Consider the following 13,164-nt stretch of genomic DNA (forward strand, 5'->3'; position numbering starts at 1 on the left):
CCAGTCTATTTTTTCTTCCTTTTTATTTCCTCCCACAATCACGCAATATTTTACGAGCTTTTTTTTTTTTTTTTTTTGTTCCATAGTCTCTTCATTATTTCAGAGGCAGAGAAAACACGAAATTAATCTTCTATTCTCTCTTTTCTTGGCGTTAATTATTCTGGCAAAGGAAAGCTGAAATAATAAGAAATAACAGCAACATGACGATGAAAAGCCTGGAGACAAAACCGAAGGCGAGGAAGGCAAGTCAGTCTGCTTTCATTATGTCCATTATTCTGTACACTGTTGGAAATATTAACAAAGGAAAACCCAGCATTAAAACAGAGATATAAAGGAAGACTTGTTTGGTGACGGAGAGCCTGGGAGCCGCCGTGGTGCAGTGGAAACATGCGTACTTTGGGGTCCGAGTGGTCTCCAAGCGCACGGGTTCGAATCCTGACCACGGTCCGAGTGAAGGCTGGGCTTCCTCACTCGGGGCAACGGTTTACTAGCGGGTGGGCTTTGAGATAGAAGGTACCCCAAAAAGTATCCCCTTTAGCCCAGAAATTCCCGTGAAAAGCCCACATGGTATATAAAAAAAAGGGGAAAAATGGAATCAGGTATTATTCTGCACACAACTAGGAATATTAACGAAAGAACACCTAGTAGTAAAAAGGTAAAGGCACAGCTAATATGGTTTTCCTGGACATGAAGACCGAAAGTAAGGTTAATACAGGTAAAGCTTAGATATGGTGGAAATGACTTGCTGATGGTGAAGATTTGCGTGCACGTTGAGCTACACCTTGCTTATGGGTATTATTTCCCTGTGATTTGCACCTGGTGAGCGCCTTCTCTCGTGCACCACGAGTCGTGACTGTTAGGCTCGTATTTTTAACAGATTTACCGTCGTGTTGATCTTAATGGTAGAATCTGACGCAGGATGTTGATGTATGTTACTTGCCATGATGATAGAAACCGTGTGTGTGTGTGTGTGTGTGTGTGTGTGTGTGTGTGTGTGTGTGCTCAATTAAAAACAGGTTATTGCAAGATAATAGACAGTTGTTGACAGTATATACAATGTTATTATTTCACGGAAAGGCTTGCTAAGAATAAAATCCTCATTAGCAGACTCAGACGTAAATAATACAGTGTGTGCGTGTGCGTGTGCGTGTGTGTGTGTGCCTGGCAGCCTCACACGCCTTATCAATATCCTTCCCGGCAGCCTCTAGGATTGTGACTAGAGGAAGCAAGCGGCGCGAGGTCAGTCAGCCCATCACATCCACACGACTACGTACATTTAAGTTGACAAATCCCACGATGCCCTGGAACCGCAACTAACAACATATAAATCGTGACGGAAGGAGAAACAAGCGCCGGACAAAACGCTCCCCCTTTGTATATACGCAGCTGACCCTTTGATGCAAACACTACGCACATATATCATCAATTTATGGCTTTAGTTGCATTGTGTCTTTCCCTCTTCACGCTTCCCACCTGTCATGACTATTGGAAGCGTGACTTTGTATTGTTCTCAGCATGATACTGACATTTTTGTTCGTGTTACCAGCGGCGGCAGATCCCCTCACACCGCTTACCTCTCTCCCCCGAGCCTCTCCCGTACTGCCAGCACACTCTATCCTCCCTGAAGTCTCGTTCCACCCGCTGCGTCGTTTCTCTGCCTCACGGAACACCTGCAACCTTCCAACCTTCCCCTTTCCTAACTTTTTTTTTTTCCTATCTCCCGCTACCAAACTGGATTGTGTCTATTTTAAAGCATCACTGTGCTTTACCAAACTTTTATGCTACTACCAGCGTCCTCCCTTTCTATTCTGCCCCTCCAAGCTCAACCTCTGTGCCTTTTCCTCCCTCACTTCAGCAGGTCCTGTGTGCCTCGGCTGTGTTGCAAGACTAAGGGTCAGGTTATCAAATAAGCCTCCTCATTTCCTCTTACAATCTGGGAGAAATAATCACCCGCAATAGTCTCTGAGAAAGTGCTACAATTTACTTCTCGACAAGACTCTTCAGGGAATAGATTGCTTAATAATAAGAGGCTTGGACTGCATTCCGGGTTGCCGTCTTGTCTCTTATACTGAACACGTTCTAGTGGAAGAGGGTTTTTAAGAGCGTTTTTTATTATTCTAGTATTAGCTTAATAAAAATTTCAGTTTTTGATAACACAAGGCTAAGGATTGTTTTCAATAACCGTGTCAGCGTACCATTTCTTACATGTAAAAGGCTTAAGCGAATTTCTCGGGTTTTCAATGGCGCTTTTATGCTTTTAAAGATAATTTAATAAGAATTCCACGAAATATTCAGAGAATGGAGAACTTAATAATAAAAGGCTTAGATTTGTATTTTCTAACAGTTCCAGCGTCCTATTTCTTACATCTAAAAGGCTTGAATAGAGGTTTCCGAGGATTTAAAGAATGTTTCCATGGTTCTATTAATAGCTTAATAAATTTCACATCATCTTCAGAGAATAGATTACTAATAATGTAAAGTTGTCTAATATTCTTTAAATGTTTCTCTATCCTATCTCTTTCATCTAACGAGGTTTGATAAAGGTTCGTGTGGTGTTTTAAAGGTATTGTCAATATTCTAGATTCTAACTATTGCACACAACTGATAGGCAAAAACAATCATATGAACACGAAGAATCTCTGTCGCTTTGGAAACTAAAAAAAAAAAAAAAATAGTAATGAGAAGAACAATAAAAAAAAAACTATGCATATAAGAATACAAACCTCAGCATCTTAGAGAATATAAATCGCTTCTTTCCTACTAAAAAAAAATAATAATAATAATAATAAAACAAATCTGCTGACTTGACTTTCATCTTCCCTGTATATACGAAAACTACCTTCCTCTCCCCTCCACAGAATGTGAAGGAAATGTGTTTCTTTGTTCGGGAAGTTCAATCTCGTAAAATTCTTTGCTGGACCAAACACTCGTCTGCCCTCCTGCTTCTACCGCCGCCCCTCCTTACACGTTACCTCAGAACGGATGGGTAAAGACTGGACCCTCAATATTCCACTGATGTCAGAGGGAAAAACTAGCTATTTTTAAAGCTAAGGGAACCGGAAAGAGGGAAGGAAATGAAAGGGAAGGAAGAACAAGGACGGAAGGAGTCAGAAAAAGAAAAAGACGAGAAGCAAAGGAGAAATAGAGGCAGCATCACGGAATCTTTTATCTCCAATGAAAGAGAGGAAACAGAGACCATGGAAAAAGCGTGATGAACAGGAAAAGAAGGGAGAAAGAGGAAAGATAGAGGCCTTTTCTGTATCTTGCACTATCTCTGTGTCAAATGAAATAAATGGAAGAGAAAACAAGGAAATAATATGAGACACAGAAGAAGGAATGAGAAGAAAAATGAAACGGAGAGAAGAGCAAGCGAGATTACACAAGCCTTGATACAGTCTATGCCTAAATTTTCATCTGCTTTTACCTCAATTGAAAAAAAAAAAAAAGAAACTGGAGGAGAAGGCAAGAAAATTGTTTAAGGAACAGCTGAAAGAACGAGCGAGAAAGAGAGAGAGAGAGAGAGAGAGAGAGAGAGAGAGAGAGAGAGAGAGAGAGAGAGAGAGAGAGAGAGAGAGAGAGAGAGAGAGAGAGAGAGAGAGAGAGAGAGAGAGAGAGAGAGAGATCTTAATACAATCTTCACCTGCATTCTTAACCATCTTTACCACAAATGAAAGAACTGCAAGAAATGGCAAGGAAGAAAAAAAAAACAGAACAAGAAGAAAGACAGGAAAGAAAACAGGAAAAAGAGGAAAAAGGAGAATTCTATAAGTCCACAACAAGACAGGAAAGACCCTCACGTAACCTTAGGACAGACAATAACAACAATAGATGAAACACAAAAATAAGAACCCCGGAACAAAGAACGTGAAGAAAACACGAGGAAAATAATACGAGTAGAAGAGAAGCCCATAAGACCATAACAAAAGAAAAAAAAAAACTTTACCTAACCTTGAGACACAAAATAATGTCAATAGATATGGAACCTCAGGGAAGAGACACCCCTGACCCTTCCTATCATACTAAATAACCAGTTTTCTATACAATTTTTTTACACTTTAATATGAAACTGTCAATATAAAGTAAAATAGATGCAAGGGGAGACATTATATGATTGTAATATACATAAGGGGGGGAGAAACAAGAGCAGTAGGGCAGCAAGGGGGATGAGAGAAGCAAGTTACAAGTCTCCGTGTACAGGAAGCACTACAATATATAGAGGAAACGACGGTCCCATGCTTCACTCGAGATGGGAAAGGAGGAGGAGGAGGAGGAGGAGGAGGAGGAGGAGGAGGAGGAGGAAAGAGGTGGTGTGTGTGTGTGTGTTGTGTGTGTGTGTGTGTGAGGTGTGTGTGTGTGTGTGTGTGTGTGTGTGTGTGTGTGTGTGTGTGTGTGTGTGTGTGTGTGTGTGTGTGAAAAAAATGTGCAAGGTAAGAACTTTTCAATACCGGATGAGAAAATAAATATCCCCCATCTCTCTCTCTCTCTCTCTCTCTCTCTCTCTCTCTCTCTCTCTCTCTCTCTCTCTCTCTCTCTCTCTCTCTCTCTCTCCAGATTATTCCCCTCTTTTCATAAATTTCTATCCTTCTCTATTTCTTCGGCACAAGTCTTTCCTATTATCAAAATCTTCCTTTTGTTCTCTCCCTCTCCTTCTCAGCCCATTCTCCTTCACTGCAAAGCCGCCTTAAGAATGATCTCTCTTTCAATCACTTAAACTTTCGCCGCACCCTCTCACCCTATTCCTTATATCTCCTCTTCTTCCCTCTTATCCCGTCCTCTGTCACCCTCAAGCCGCCCTCAAGACAGTTACATTCTTCTGCATATTCGTTTTCCTTCCCCTATTCTTCCTTCTTGACTTGCACCGTTCAAATTGTGCTGAGGGCATTTGTGTGGTAAGACAGGAAGCTCGTGAGGCTGAGGATATTCTTCTGATAGTTTCCCCTTCATAACGCTTACTATTCTTAACTTTTAGTAAGTGCTGCTCAGGCTGTAATAGGAAGGATATTCACTCTGGATAGTGTAGCGGAGCAGGAAGGTCGTGAGGCATTCTTCTGATTCCTTATACTCTCCCTCAACACATCCTCTGCTCCTCCTTATTTGTCCCTGTCTGACTGTACTAAGGATGGTACTCACCCGGTGTCCCGTGCCAAGACAGCAGTATCACTAGTCTCAGGGTGCCGCCGGACCGCCGCCGCGCCACGGGTCTGTTTGGGAGATAAAATTCGCTGTAATTAATCTTCCATTCCGGGCGGCGCGACGCGGCGATTACCTCCACGGAGATAAAGTGCCGCGTGAGGCCCCAAGTCGTTCTTTTCCTTAGCCCGCCTCTGGTCACGGTGACTCACAGGAATGTGTTTGCTGAGGTAATGAAAATTTTCCTGTGAGTGGTTTTCCTATTTTCTGGTCTGCACTTGTGTATTCAGTTTATACACATTTATGGCCGATGTGTTTCTGTAGACATTTCAAAATCTCAATCGCATCTTTGTTATGTAAGCCGACAGAGACTTACTGAGGTGTCAGTCCCTAAAAGAATAGTCCAAAGTATTGTCCAAACTTAGAGAAGAAGAAATTCTTATAAATGTTGACGTGGATGGATGGTTATGAAAAGTGAAAGGTACACTTCTGGTTATTGATTAGTTAAATGACACCTTCCCGGACTGAAGGCAAGCAACACATCACACTAACGATAATACACAACGCATTAGGATAAAGAAAAAACATCCTCCTTCGTCTCAAACATTCCTGCTCTTTATTTGCACTTTTGCACTTACTCATTACCCATCCAAATTTTTCCTTTACCCTGATACCATCTCAAGAACATTGTTGGCTTTCTCCCTTACCTTCTCTGAGATTTACGCTAACCTAATATCCCTCTCTTCCGTATCAGTTAACCAGTATTCTCAATCGTTCATCGCATTCTCTGGTAAACTCTGAAACTCTGTGCCTGCTTCTGTATTTCCTCTTTCTTATGACTTTAACTCCTTCAAGAGGGAGGTTTCAAGACACTTACGATCGCTTTTGAGTCTGTTTTGGAACCAGCATCTCAGTCCTACCTTTTTTTTTATATATAATATCATCGTCCGTAGGAAGTACCTCTCCTACATTAATAAAGCAACAAACACTCATTAAGACAAAAAAAATCATCCTTAGCTCACCCTAAACCAGCCCCAGCCCCAAGATAAAACCACCCAAGCCAGTGTCATTCATAAGCATTGGAAGCCCCGGACGCCCCAGCCCCGCGCAGCCCCGTGGACACGTCGCCTGAGTGGCTGTGTCTGCGGCTCGGCACTTCGATCTCACCGGGACAGGTTAATGCTGCAGACACGTGTGCCTTTATGGATCCTTAGCGAGAGGCACTGCTAATGGTGTTGTAAAGGCGATGGCGAAAATGAAAATAGTAAAGCAGATGAGGAGATAAAGTGTAATAGGATTAATACTCGTAATAAAATATCAGCTAAGTCCACTATGTCAACAGAATATTAAGTGTTTTCCATTATATTTATTAAGGCTAAAGGCTGAATAGGACTGGAATTAATATGATGAAAAATAAAACAAAGAAGTAAATAAAATGTAACTATTAATAATGGTCTATTAACTCCACTAATGTTAGCAGAATATGATTACATTTTTCAACATAGAATTACAGGCTGAACGCTGACAAGGACGAGAGTTGATGTGACAAAAAGCAAACAAAGGAGCGGAATAGCAACACACATAGTAATAAAGCCTTGGGTGTATGACCAGTTACACTAACAAACCATTGCAATAACTTAAACATAACAAATTTCAAGGTCAGATACTAAAGGTGACCCGAACATTGGGATTTTTTTTTCTTTCCAACTATAAACACCACCACCACCACCACCACCAACAACAACAACAACAACAACAACAACAACAACAACAACAACAGCAGCAGCAACAACAACAACAACAACAACAACAACAACAACAACAACAACAACAATAACAACAAAAAACAGCAGCAGCTGCAACAACAACAATAACAACAACAACAACAACAACAACAACAACAACATCACTAAACACCATTACGCGAATAATGATGAAATGCCTGTTCTAAAATTACGGTTTTCTTTTTTTCAACCATCACCATCACCACCACCACTACCACTAGAGCACCAGGACGTGAACAGTTTGCAAAAGGCCAAACGGTCCACACGAGACACCTCCTGCTGGCGGCGTGCCCGAGGTGATGTCCTTCGTGAGTGCTGGAAAGTGGCGGCCATAACAGCGGGGCGCGTTCATGCTTGGAGGCCCCGCTCATTACTTCCCCGGCGTGAATGAGGCCAGTGGCGAGTGGGGAGGAGAGAGCGGGGAGCGGGGAGTGAGAACGGAGCAAGACGAGTGGTAAGGTGCCAAGGGAGAGGGGCAGGAGTGAAAGTAGAAGTAGGGAGAAGGGCGAGTGGCGAATGGTGAGAGGATAGGAGGGAATAGGGAAGTGGAGAGGAGAGGAGCGGCGCCTTCCCTCTAAGCCCTGAATACTGGCAATGCTGAACAGGAGTAGTTATGCCCCATTGGATATCGGGATACTTAGAACAGGGAGAGAGAGAGAGAGAGAGAGAGAGAGAGAGAGAGAGAGAGAGAGAGAAAAGACGGGGGCGATCAGATGGGCAGCCGAATCCCGCCAGCCACGCCGCTACAACGATCACCAGCAGGAACTAATTGAATCCGACAAATATTCGGACATTCCCGCTTTAATTAGTTCGCGGCATTCGTACGGGAACTACAATTTCCTCAATTATTGCTTTCTGACGGACAATACACAACACAATACTAGTTAATAATTCACGTATTGTTACACTGAAAGGTTTAGTGACTTTTGCCTCAATACTCCTGCCTGGGAATTATTGTGTTAGCTAGTGAGTGATGATGCCAAGAAATAACAGCCAAAAGGTGCTACTTATGTCTGGAATTACTGTATTAATTAGCAAGTGATAGTGGCAAGAAATAACAGGTAGGCAATGTTATCTATGCAAGCGTCACGTAATTATTTTTCCCCCGGTAAGGCAAAGTAAAAATCGTGAAAGTTGTTGCGTTGCGTTGTGAGTAATATTAAACAGGTAAGTATTGTTATTAATGTTACCTGCTTTTCTTTCCTGTCTTAAAGAATGGACAGACACAAGCAAACCTAATACACTTACAAGGATGATTGTGATAAACTGCATCAGCTGAACTCAAAAGATGAAAGCAAAAATATGAGTCAGTGAAGAATAGTAAGTAATGTAGAATAGTGAAGCTGATACATTGAAGGCAGAGCGTTATCCAGAGCAAAAATATTAAACCTTTCAGCATTACATGAAATTTGCAAGTGTACGAAATCATATTTTAGTTAGAAGAGTCACTCTAGATTAATTTTAACGTCCTCGTTGCGACAAATATCATCTACAACGTTACGCACTCTTGTAATGACGTCAAGAATAATGTTGTTTTTATTACAGTGGAACCATGCGTGTTTTGGGGTCTGAGGGGTCTCCAAGCGCACGGGTTCGAATCCTGTCCACGGTCCGAGTGTAGGTTGGGCTTCCTCACTCGGGGCAATGGTTTCCTAGCGGGTGGGCTTTGAGATAGGAGGTGCCACAAAAAGTATCCCCTTTAGCCCATAAATTCCCGTGAAAAGCCCACATGGTATAAATAAAAAAATTAAAAAAATTGAAACTGAAGGTAGTCTTGTATTGTAATGAAAGTTAGGAGAGTATAAATAATGATCTTTAACTCCTTCAGTACTGGAACGCATTTTTACCTTGAGTTTGAGTGTGATTAGACGATTTTATTGACATTAGAAAGGATCTATGAAGGTCAGATGATTAATGGCCAGCGTCTTCACTATTCTAATACCTACCTAAGTTTCTGAAGCTGTATAAAATGAACATATAGTACACAGAATGAATATGAAAACACATCATGGTACTGAAGGGGTTAACCTCTACTCATTAGAACAAACCTCTGAATTCGGAATAAAGTTTTCTTCATCTAAATACCTAATCCTGAAAACAAACAAGTAATAGCATCAAGTTAATAGTGGATAGAAGACTTACTTATGTGTTTTAATGTTTTCATAATAACATCATCTAATACTGAACTCAATCTTGTAATGCAAATGTGATATAAATCTAACCGGTGTCGTGTTACTGAAAGTCAGGTGGAGTTTATCTTCCTCCAGCGTCACAGTTCCTCATCAGTCACGCCCGCACAAAGTTCCACGTTCCACTACAGTACGTGAGCAGTTTATTCGTCTCGTGGGTCCCTGCTCGTCTGCGACAAAGAGCAAGCACGAGGATACTAGTCCAAGTTTGGTCGTTGTTCTAGAGTTACTGTAATGAAAATAACTCTTAGTGATTCATTCGTTCTTATTTCCATTAATTAAGAAACAATACATTTCTAACACGGCATTCATTATTGTATTAGGTTAGGTTAGGTTAGGTTAGAATATACTAACTCTGCTTTTCGTGCATTCTTCCTCCTGCAGGTAGTTTACATTGTGGCCGGACATATGATCGGCGAACATTAGGTAGAATGGACATTTCACCGACGGACACCTCAACGAACGGACATTTCACCGACGGACACCTCAACGAACGGACATTTCACCGACGGAAACCTCAACGAACGGACATTTCACCGACTGACACCTCAACGAACGGACATTTCACCGACGGACACCTCAACGAACGGACATTTCACCGACGGAAACCTCAACGAACGGACATTTCACCGACTGACACCTCAACGAACGGACATTTTACCGACGGACATTTCAACGAACGGACATTTTACAGAATACTGGAATATGGAAAGGACATACGGTCTTTTGAATTTTCTTTGTTATTTCTTTTTCTCCTTTATAACTTATTAGCAACAATAAGAACTTGAAATTTTGACAGGTGATTATAAACACATCGCCAAAGAAACTAGAAAGGAACAACAATAAAGTAAAAAACAATATACAAGACAGTCAAACAAAAAGCTGAAAAAAACATGGTCTTATCTTTAATTTGAGACTAGTAGACTAGGTTTCAGCGTCTATTTATCTTGCCAGTTTTGGGTTCTGTCATTTACTTTTCAGTCAAAAGTCGATTCAGTTATCCGTTTCGGCCAAATATTCGTCGGTAAAATGTCTGCCCACTAAATGTCCGTTATAGTGAACCGGTTACGTTATATTAGGTTACTTTAGATTAGATTATATTGTTTTCCTTGTGTTCTTCCTCCTTGATTAATTTAAGATTGGTTATGTTATACTGTGCTGTTCCTCCTGCCGTGTTGCTTTAACCATTAAACTACTGATGACATTATAATATGTTTTATCTAAGTATTCCAACATGACTGAACACAACACACTCAATCAGTCATTAAAACATTGACCCAATCACTCGATCTGCTTCCAATGCTTTCATAATTATTCCCTAATCTTGTAGCACAACATTTTATCAAGTCAGAGAGGACGTCGGCTCGCTCAAAGGGTTAAATCGCTTTGCCTTAACACCATCAAAGGAGGTCAAGAGGAGGGAGAGGACTGTGGGAAAAGTCGAGTGTCCTGCATTGTTTCCCCTTATACTGGCACGTCCAGCGGAGAACAGGTAGGGAGCATTGTATAAGGGAAGGCGATGCGTGAAAACTGAGGGACGCCGTATCAATTCATAGCTTGTCACATAGATAAGTTTCAATGAAGCCTCAAGTTAAATACGCAAGACATCACGACATATAAGACGTAATGTGTTAGGGGCAGCTAAGTGATGTGTGGAGACAGGGATACCGCATTAACCCATTACATTAAAACTTGAAAATTAAATATGCTAGGTCTTAAGATGCTTATCCTCCAAATTCAGATAATTTCTTACATTTTTGGGGAGTAACGACACTTTCTTTACCCAAGGTCAGTGCCCTTCTTATATGTCAAAATTATGAAGCACTATGGATAATACAAAGGAAGAACAAGAAACAGAAAACAAGGACAAGTAGGCAACCAAAAGCGTTCAAAGGGGATGGAGGACGCGAGCATGCTGAAGGAATGAAATGACAATAGAGAAACTGGGGAAACTGCAACGAAATCCCGAGGAATAGAGAGAAGAAGAGGGAGAGAGACGACATGCAGAGAATCGTGTGGTGCGACAGCTTCGTGATGTGTGAAGAACGAGGGATGTCCGAGGAAAATCACATTAAGCCACCGCTCCTCATCCACTGGAGAATGAGTGAGTGTGAGTAGGTGAGAACAAAACAAGTCCGGAGATGCGATTCTTGTTTGTGCTGTCCATCGTGTTCCTGAACTATATATGTAGCTCTTGAATTATATATCTATCTTGGTTCCCCCTCAACAAAGCTTGCATCGTGAGTTATTGATGAATGCAAGACAGCTGCAGTGTTTTCCCAGCAAGGAGGAAGACAAAGAAGAGGAGGGTGTGTGTGAGCTCTGCGCATTAATGGAGTAGTCAAGAGGCGGAAGTACCGATTCCAGGGGATGTAAATGGTCTTGTAATTATGTTGGTGAGACGCTCCGGGCACGCCGAGCAGCACTAGGCGGGCCGTGATGAGTCTGTGTGTCAGCAGCGAACCATTCCAGGTCATAGTGGGGAGAGGCGCGCAGGCACACCACACTGAACCACAGCACGCAACATTACTGCGGTCCTCCCTACTCTCTTCAGACGCCCAGCAATTACGAAGGTGGACTACGCTTGCAAGTGCTGCCATGGGTTACATTAGATTTAGTTGGGAAGTGGAGGTCGTGAGGTTTAGGTTGGGTTAGGTTTGCAAATACAGTTACCGCCACTTTCTCTACTAACTTCAGGCAACCGGCAATTCACGCTGTACCATGGTTAGGTTAGGTTGGGTTGGGATGGGATGGGATGGGTTAGGTTAGGTTAGCTTAGGTTACGTCATTTCAGTTTTAAGTTACGTCATTTCAGCTTAGGTTACTTAGGTTACGTCATTTCAGCTTAAGTTACGTCATTTCAGCTTAGGTTACGTCATTTCAGGTTGGGTTACGTCATTTCAGCTTAAGTTACGTCATTTCAGCTTAGGTTACGTCATTTCAGGTTGGGTTACGTCATTTCAGCTTAAGTTACGTCATTTCAGCTTAGGTTACGTCATTTCAGCTTAGGTTACGTCATTTTAGCTTAGGTTACGTCATTTCAGGTTACGTTAGGTTAGGGTGAGGTATGCTAAGTTATACAACGTTACTGTGGTCCTTCCCTCTGACTAAAGCATTCCGAAACTCTCAGGCTGGACTAAAGATGCAAATACTGCTTTGGGTTATGTTACGTTAGGTTAGGATGGAATATTACCGAACATTTTTTCATTAATCTCAAGTACCAACGCAACTCTACAGAAAGACTCCAACTGCAAATATTCCTCTATGTAATTGTAAAACACATCTCGCACTATTTCCAAACACAGTGGGGATGATAAGTCAAGTCCCCATAGCTGTTACTCTCCTTGATGGCACAGAATCCTTATAAAGCAGTTGCTAAAACCACGAAAAAAAATCAATAAGAAATGGAAAACTACGCTACTTTCCACCAGAGCCTGATAAAGTAGAGGAGAAGAGACGCCGAAACGTTTGCGAATTCGGTCCCTGGATACATCAAAAATAGTTTACTCAATATATCGTGCAGCGCCGGCCACTCAGCTTTGAGAGGCCGGGATGCGGAGGTTGATCTTTTGATGTGCAAGGACTTGAGAGATGCGAGTGGGTCATGAGGGGCTGGAGTGCGTGGCTTACTCCAAACTGGAAGCTCGTGTGTTAAAGAATATACGTCTAGAGTAATAAAAAATTAAAAAATTAAAAAAACTCGGCATTCAATATTTGGTTACCACTACGCACGTTACATTTCTCTGCGATCAAATATTCAAACTCTATGATACTCGTCCTTCAAGCAGTTTCAGATTCCAGTCCCGATTCACGTGTATTCCAAGCAAGACGCGCTGTTTATCTCAGCATTTCAGCAAAGCAAATACCCGATCCTCACATTTATTTCCTTAATGCTTCTTTTCAGATATACAAATTCTAATACTAAACTTCCGGTAACTTCAGATTCTAGTCCGGATTTAAGTGAATTCCAAGCAACGCTCACTATTAACCCTCGTACTTCAGTGAACCAAATACTCGCACCACGCATTTGTTCTCTTAATGTTTCCTTTCAAATATACGAA

General features: G+C 41.7%; 1 protein-coding gene across 4 annotated transcripts in view; it reads right to left on the minus strand.

Moving 5' to 3' along the window:
* LOC123515594 (putative neural-cadherin 2) overlaps positions 1–13,164 on the minus strand; it is a 394,007-nt gene that overhangs the window by 289,744 nt on the left and 91,099 nt on the right. For all 4 annotated transcript variants that reach the window (XM_045274363.1, XM_045274359.1, XM_045274360.1 and 1 more), the window contains exon 3: positions 5,131–5,201. The gene's annotated coding sequence lies outside the window, so the exon portion shown is untranslated. The remainder of the gene's footprint in view (positions 1–5,130; positions 5,202–13,164) is intronic.

This window comes from Portunus trituberculatus, chromosome 39 (genome assembly GCF_017591435.1).
Source record: "Portunus trituberculatus isolate SZX2019 chromosome 39, ASM1759143v1, whole genome shotgun sequence".
NCBI classification, from domain to species: Eukaryota; Metazoa; Arthropoda; class Malacostraca; order Decapoda; family Portunidae; genus Portunus; species Portunus trituberculatus.